Source organism: Abrus precatorius, unplaced genomic scaffold (genome assembly GCF_003935025.1).
Source record: "Abrus precatorius isolate BTA unplaced genomic scaffold, Abrus_2018 Scaffold12, whole genome shotgun sequence".
Classification (NCBI taxonomy): domain Eukaryota; kingdom Viridiplantae; phylum Streptophyta; class Magnoliopsida; order Fabales; family Fabaceae; genus Abrus; species Abrus precatorius.
Genome location: NW_020874314.1, coordinates 521,942 through 530,800, shown reverse-complemented (window position 1 = coordinate 530,800; position 8,859 = coordinate 521,942). Strand labels below are relative to the sequence as shown.

Sequence of the window (8,859 nt, the reverse complement as noted above, 5' to 3'; positions counted from 1 at the left end):
AATTGCGATAGCATTTTGTGGGTTGTTCTTTGATTATAATCAAGCGTCATGTAAAATAAATCAAAATCATATTTAAACTAACAAAAATATTATTAGCTGCTGAGACAAGAAAGCGTAATCTATTCAAAGATGACTAGGTATTTTGATACATTCTCACTAGCTCAGAATCTGTCACTTTATTAAGTGTTAATGAATCATTTTCTAGGATATAGGATCGGCTTTTTTACTTAAATAAGAGTTAATGAATCATTGATGTAAGAGTAGCGATCAAATTTGTAAAATAAAAAATTGAGTACCGAAGAATTCAAGATGATAGATTTTTAAAAAAAAATAAAAATAAGTATCGATTATTGTGTAATGATAGTATTAAAATTGATTAAAAAAATAAGAGTATCAGATATTATATAACGATAGTGTATTAAAATAATAATAAAAATATATTATCATTTCATTTTGTCCTATATACATATGATTTGACACGTGTCAATTTTTGGTGTAATATCGACAATACTGGAACAATAATTTATTAAAATAATAATAAAAATTTATTATCGTCTACGATACTACTGCTGAGTTGGCAAAAAAAAATACCAGAATTAATTTTAAAATACCTATTTTAAGAAATTGTTTTAAAATGACATTATTTAAGTAAAAAAAACCCTAACTGTGAAAGGCATTTCAATTCGTGGGAGTAGATAACAAGCACAAAACCACAATTACATGATCGATCATTTGATGATGTACGTAACAGGGCGCAGTGGACAACAAACCAAACCCCATAGATAATTCAGATTTGGATCCCATATTGCTTGCTGAAGAGTGAAGAGGGATCAATGCTATTTCAAAATAATGAAACTTTGTCGAACTAAATGGATCCCACATTAAAAACAAGAATTATCGAAACAAAGCAATAATATGCAGATCCTGCTACTGTTTGACTTCCCCTGTTCTGTGTGCTGTCCACATACAAAGTTATTTAGTTTTCCATGACACAAGAAGGAAAATCAAATAGCAACTAAGAACCAAAATCATTCTCCTTTTGGCAAAAAGAACCACAGCCACATATGGCCAAAAGCACTAGAGCCCCTTTACTCCCCTCTCAACATTAATTGCAACATTTATCAAAAGCGTTCTAAAGAAATTGATTAGCTAGTTACCAAAGAAACTAACAAGACAAACAAATTCCCTAATCTCTAGTTCTAACTATGCCGATGCAAAACACTGTCCATTTTTTATTCAAGTGAGTTTCAGGGTCCTAACTCCTAAATAAACTCACAAGGCACAACCCAAGTTGATTCATCCAAAGAGTTAGTTTACAAACGAGAATTTAACAACCCTGACTAAACTAAGCTAAACTATAGCTAGTCCTCCATCTATCAAGGTAATAAAATATCTACAATCATTTATTTACAAGGGAAAGCAAAGAAAAATAAAAAGAGAAACTTGCAACCCAAGCAATGGTGAATAACTAAAGATAGTTGACTCAAACACGGTCATGGTTGCTACCATTGTTACCACTATCACTATAGTTACAACCACCACTGTCACCAACATCATTTCCGACACTCTTCTCAGAGCAATCATCGGCATCACCGGCGAAATTCTCCGCCTCATTGCCATCTCGTGCCACGGTGCCGATTCCGTCAGTCTCCAAGCACCGAACCCTTCTCCTCAACTCACCCAATTCCCTTTCCATGAGAAAAAGCTTCTCTTTGAGGGTCAAATTCTCTTCTTCAAGGTGTGCAATTTGCGTGTCTTGTTCATCAACCCTATTCTCCAACTTCTGTTCTTCGCCAGAATTGGGGTATTCATCTCGAACCTGCTCAAGTCGTGGTCCAACCGCTTCTCCACCGCCACACTATCGCTGACGTCGCCGGAATCTTCGCCGGAATTCTCTCCGGAGTCGTTCTTCTCATGCCGGAGTCGGATCAGGCCTTTCATGGACCCGTAGCCGTCGACCACCCACTGCTCCTTCGCCATCTCCACCACTAACTCCCCGCCGGCAACATCGTCGGCGTGATCGCTGGCGTCATCGGACACGGCGACACCAACGCGATGCCGCCGGACTTCTTCGCCCGGATTAGGAACGTCGTCGTGTTGTGTGGCGCCAAAGGCACGTCGAGCCGTTCGTCGCCATACTTCCTCTTCGGGTGGTGAAACCGGCGACCCTTCCCGCCAGACCGGTTGGCCGTCGGCAGGTGAAATTCGTTCGGGTTTGGATTAGCGGGTTTGAACCCGTGGCTTGGACCCGAACCGGTTCGGTGAAATTTATTTTGAACGCTTCCCTTTCGGTTGACCCGACCCGGATGGGGGTTAAACGCTGGCGGGCGAGGGTACACGGAAGCGTTTTCCGGCGTGTAAGGTGCCGGCGGGGGATGCGTCCAAACGACGTAGTTTTGGTGGCCTTGCAAGATCTGAGACTGAGCCATCATTGGGGTAGGTCGTTCATGAAAAAAAAACCTCCTAAATTTCACGGGAAAATGAGAGAGAAAAATTAAGGCGAAAAGAAAAACCCTGAAAAAGAAAAGAGGTTTCGTTTTTGTTTTTTTTTTTTTAAATGTTTTGGAGATTAATTGTTGTTGGCGCGGAGTGGGTGGAAAATGGTGTCTGAGGATTCGTAACCGAAAGGAGAAAACTTGTGATGACGAAGGGAGAGAGAATGAGAAAGAGAGCATCAACGGTTAGATTTGAGTTTTGGTGAATTGGACGGTTGAATTTGATTGTGTTCATCAGATAAGAAGAATCGGGTTCGTAGGGTTTGAGGAAAGTAGAATCACAGTATAGTTCGGTATCGCAGTGTGCAATTATCACTTTTTTTGAGTTTACTATACTGCCACTGCCAAGTGCCATGTTTTAATGGATGCAACTTGTTGCACAATGTTCACCATTTTTAATTTTTTTGAGATATACTTGAGAAATGCATGGCAAATTTATTTAAATAATGTTAATTTAAAAACAAATTCTTAATATAAGTATTTTTGGAAACAAATTTTCTGTTAGGTGTTAATTTTGGACATATCAGCACCTATATTGCATGTGCATGTGCTGTAGTAATTTTTTTAATACATTATCGTTTAGAGGCAACCGATACTAGTTTAACTATGAACATGTGATCGGTAGGGATGACAACGAGTAGGGTATTATAGTATCTATCTCTATACCCGTATTTTAAAAAAATATCCGTACTCGGTTCCATACCCGCGTGGGTATGAATATTAATTCTCGTACCTGTACCTTCTGGGTACTTGCATACCCATTTTGTACCCATTACTCGTGCTTGTTTGAGAAAAAATATTTATAAAGAAAAATATGTTTATATAATTTTACCTAAATAGCATAATAATACAAAAATTCAATATGTAGTTGCCGAACAAGGTACAAACATAGATAAAAACAAATATTCAAATATCATAAATGTTAAATGTATCTTAATATAATAATTTTTTAAACTAAAATTTTTAGAAACAATAAGCAAAAGTAAATACATAAGTTATTTGTCAGTGATAACCCTATCTTGTGTGAGATTTGATCGATTGGTAATGTTAGAGCGACAACGAAATAGATTTGTACAATGATTGTCCCTTCGTGTGGGATCACTTGGTGACCTATTGTAACGATATTGACAACTAACTCTAATAAATAATATTTCATAGTTGTTAGGTTTTAATGAGACAAACATTGAGAATGAGAATAACGTTATAGTAGAGAAGTTCAATACTAATAACAGTAAGTGAATACATAAAATATTGTTTTTAACTTTTAAATTTAAATTTGTAAGAAAAATAATAGATTTAATTAAAGTAATATATATATATATATATATATATATATATTAATACTAGTATTTTTAGCTCATATACTATACGAAAGTATTTTATCAAAAATACAAATTTTTGAAAAATTATTTTAATGAATTAAATATTTATAATGTATATAAATTTTAAAAGAAAGAATTTGAATAAAAGATAAATAGTTACAATAAAATTTTATAATAAAGAAATATACGTGTATATTAAAAAAATTATACTTTTTTATCTGAAAAAATTAACAAATAAAAATTAACAATAATTTTTATATTTATATCTTTTCAAAAACTTCTTTGAACGTGAATAAATAGTAAAAATAATATTATTTAGATTCAATAGATTATAGTTGTACTTGTAATACATATGTTACATAGAAAAATATTATTTAAATTAAAATATAAAAATAAAATTTAAATATTATTGATAAATAATAAGTTTACGGTAATAGTAGGTGATTGTAAAATTTATAAAATATTTACAATATATTTATTATTTATCATTCACTTTATGATTTAAACATCAATATAATTTTATTAACAAAAATATTTGTGTAAAAAATATTTTATGTGTGTCATATATAAATAATATTTTAAAAAAAGTCAATCTCATATTAACTATGTAATAATTAAATTGTATTAGCCTAATTAAATGATATAAAATAGTAAATAAATTTTTTTATTAAAAATATAAACTAAAATAAATTTTTAGGTTTACTTTATTATTAAATATATTTTAATATTTGATCTTATATAATTTCACATAAGTAATATAATAATACAAAAATTCAATGCATAATTATAAAATAAAGTTTAAGCATATATATATATACAGGTATGGGGCAGGGTTGGTACTTAGATATCCATACCTGCACCCATCCCCATTAAAATTTGCGGCTTTTTACCTACACTCATACCCGTACCCGTATAACGGGTAAATATCCTACCCATTGTGGGTAAATTTTGTGGATACTCATCAGGTACTTTATCCATTACCATCCATAGTGATCGGGTTAAATTTAGATAAAAAAATTAAATATAAAAAATAATTTTATAGTACCAGACAATTAAAGGCAATAAACGCCACGTCTTGAATAACCATTTGTATAGTCTGAATAGCGAGGATAACGTTTAAAATCAACGTCTAGGGAGAATTGGGACACATGTTCAAATTCAATCTAGTATCGATTTTGCCTTCTCGACTGCGCTATCAAAGCATCTATGGCAATATTGATTGTAATTAGGACAAGCAAAATTCTCGAAAGGGGTGCTGCAAAATGGCTTCTTGTTCCGCTCCTGCGCTGTCTTCCATTAACGCCGATGTGTAACATTTTGTGTATTATTGGTGTGAAATATTTGGGAACCATTTTTAATTTTGGCAGTGTTATTTTGTGCAAAATCGAAAGGTAGAAATATTTTATGAAAAAAATATTTGTTGTTGTTCCTGCTGGAGAAACCTCTGGTCTGGCGTCCTTCTGAGAATTGCTGATGTGGGAGGGTATCTGCAAAAGGCACTCTGATAGTAAAGTCAGGATTCGGTTCTAAGCAATAAATGTTATTTAATAATGGGAAGTCAACCCCTCACCTGTATTTCCTACCTTCCTTTTATAGGCATTTTATTGGGCTGATGGGCCTTTTGAGTCAGCCTTTATACTGTGGCCTATTTTCCTGGTTTAAATAATACTTTGATTATTACCCTTAATTGGGTTATTTACCTTTTAATCTTGACGAGGGGTACCCAGCCTAGTATGCCGAATCGGTGCTCGGTTTCCTTTTCCTATAGGTGGGACCGAGTTGATTCCTTCTCCAGTACACTAGCCCCACAAGCCCGAAGAGTTGCAAAGAGAGGGCTTTTTAAATGCTAGTGGTAAGGTTGCAATAGGTAGTCGGTCAAGGTGTTTTTGACTATACCGAGGGGTTTATTTGGTTGGGTAAGTGCAATATATCGAGGCGGGTATCGGTCTTGAGTGATGGGAATATTTAAACAATGTGTTAGTTTATACTAGAGGTAATCGGTTTAGTAACAAAGCGATACAGGCGAGGTAGGAAATTATGTTATAAAAATAATAAATTTACGAAGGAATTTTCTAGAATGTTGGTTTTTAGGGTTTGTCAACGGGTATATGAAACGAAAGGGTGCCTCACTCATCCGTTGATCTGGAAGGGATCTGGGTTCAAAACGAAAGGCGTCTTTTCATTTGCCGAATCAGATCCTTATATATGTGGTGTCCCTGCGTCCTTTTCTACTCTTTTGCTCTGTGCCGAAACCTGCATACCGTTGCTCCAAACGAGAGTGTCAGAGATCTTAAGCTTTTCTTCCCTACCGACTACTTGTAAGGTGCGTTTCATTTTTTTCACTTTTTCTTTCATGGCTGATAGTATTAAGTGGGAGGATTCCCTGTCGATGCCTCGGGGCCGAGTACTGTTGAGGTAGACATTATGAACAGAATTGAGGGGAGTGGCGAGGTTTCGTCTATTCAAATAGAGGGCTGAAGAAGCACAGGTCAGGGAATGCAGCAACGAAGCCGAGACGTCAGCTTCCAGTGATACTGACGCTTCTGAACCCTTACTGAGTACTAGTCCTCCTAGGGAAAGACAGGTGTTCCTCCCTGTTCGATACCTGGTTATAAGTGGGTGCACGGTGAAGTGGCCGAGTACTTTTCTCATTTTAGAAGAAATAAAAGTCTTTAACTCTTTGTAGATAATTGTGATATTTCTTTGTGGGAGGCTTGTGACCCGTATCCTATACACCTTGACCCCTGTAAAGGGGACGAGGGCGAGAACCCAGACTTTGTTTTCCTGGGAGGTGTCGGGATGCCGACACTTTCTTCATGTATGAGTACATGTTTAGGGAATTAGGTATCAGGCTACCTTCGACGATTTCCAAATGGGGGTTTTGAGGGTATTGAATGTAGCGCCAACACAACTACACCCGAATGGGTGGGCGCAGTTCAAGCCTTTAGGATACTTTGTAAATTCCATTACATAGAGCCTAGTGTAGGTCTTTTTCTTCATTTTTTTTGTACACGTCCATCTGACCTAGCGAGGTGGGTCTCTCTAATAAGGCAACCCGAGTATGCCCTTATTTAAACCATATGCTTTGTCATTCAAAGGTTTCAAAACCGGTTTCTTCAAGGTGACCGTGGACCCTGTAGGTAGGAACTATTTTTTTGATAGCGAGAATAATCCTCTCTTTCCTTTTCACTGGACTCGGGTGTCGCGCCGATACGACATATTCTCTGAGACATGTTATCGGCTAGGGAGCTGTCAGATTTGCAATTCCTGAAGTCCCTTCCCCGAGACCTTCCTGCCCATGTAATCCTCGTGCTCAAGTCTCCGCGTCCTCGCTGGGATATGCAGGGTATGTGTCATTTCGTTTTAACTTGTATTTGGAATTGAGCTATATTGATTTGACTTGCTATTTTTAATGCAGGCTTAATGGCTCAGCGAGGTGTTGACCTGCTGACTTTCCGGCGCAATCTGAAGCAAAGGATGCCGGAGGGAACGCCTGTTGAGGAGCATCGCCATCCTCAAATTGATCAACTTCCCGAAGTGGCAGAACCTCTCCCTCCGCCCCGAGATGTTGTTCCGGCTGAAGGCCTTCCAAGAAACGCAAGGACAAGGGTAAAGGCAAGGAACCCGATAGGAAGAGAAAGAGAAGGCATGCCCATTCGGGTGAGCCTAGCGGCGCACAAGGGGCTCGGAAGCAAACCCGAGTGGTGGCTGCTGCGGAAGGAAGCAGTTCCTCTTCCCTGTGGTTCCTTTGGACATGCTTGCCAAGGGCTTCTTGGCAAGCGGGACACATGTCGGCCGGCTCGCTGCTCCCAACTTGTTATCTGATGCAAGGAAAGAATTGGTCGATAGCTTGGACTACGAATCACTCTGCCGCTACTATGCAGAACTTCATGTACGGTCAACAACAATGCTCCGAAAGCTAGTTGGGGATCCTATCATTAAAGTTAAGAAGTTAAAAGCTGCCTATTCGGCTTCTGAGGAAGCTTTGGCAGAGTAGAGAGATTCAAGCTAGTCTGGACGAGACCGTTCAATCCCTGCAAGGTCAGGTTAACCAATATAAAGAACATTTCCGGATAATGGAAAACTGGGTGCATGCAGCCGAGGAGGCGGCGAGGATCAAGGGGAGGAAATGGAGGCGTTAAGGGCAAAGTCCTATCAAATGGAGGAGGCTTTACGGGCCAAATCTACTGAGATGGAAGAAGCCTTGGCGTTGGAAAAAAAAAGGCTGAAACCGAGATGAGAACCTTCGCTGAGAAGTGTTCTCAGCAAGTATCTTACGAACATGAAGCCGGTTTTAACCACGCTATTCGCCAGTGTCATGGGATCTGTCAAGTACCGGCAGATTTTCATTTTGACATTACAAAGGACTTTTTTGGCGGGAGGTTCATTTCTTACACTGAGGTTGATGACGATGAGAGCCTGACGCCGAAGTGCCTAGACGCATCATTGAGGACGCTGCGAATCCTGAAGCAGCCGGTCCCGATGCGGCGAAAAGGGAAGAAAGTTAGATTATTTTTATTTTGTATTCGTGGGTCATTAGTGCCAAAATTTTGTATTCGTGGGTCATTAGTGCCCAAATTTTGTAATTAGTAACTTTGAAATGGAATTTTGTCTCTCCTTCTCTTATGTCTTGTATCTTGGTCATATAACTTGTACTAATATATGATATGCTTAATGTAATCGTCTTTAGCCGAGTAGGGTACACGGGAAGGAATTAAACTAATTCATCTTTAGGTACTTAAAAAAAGATTTTAAGTTTCAATGGTGACTCAACCTTGGTTAGCGGAGTGGGAGGGAAAAATTAAATAATTCGTCCTTAGCCGAGTAGGAGTACTCGGGAGGGAAAATTTAAATAATTCGTCCTTAACCGAGTGGGGGTACTCGAGAGGGAAATAATTCGACCTTAGCCAAGTGATACCTGGGAGGGACTTGTAATCCATTCATCCTTGATCGAGTGGGGGTACTCGGGAGGGAGATATTCGACCTTAGCCAAGTGATACTTGGGAGGGAAATATAATTGATTCATTCTTAACCGAGTAGGG

At 37.9% G+C, this 8,859-nt stretch overlaps 1 pseudogene; it reads right to left on the bottom strand.

The window, feature by feature from the left end:
• Positions 1-1,088: 1,088 nt before the first annotated feature.
• Positions 1,089-1,980, bottom strand: LOC113856884 (annotated as a pseudogene).
• Between the last annotated feature and the right edge of the window lie 6,879 nt (positions 1,981-8,859).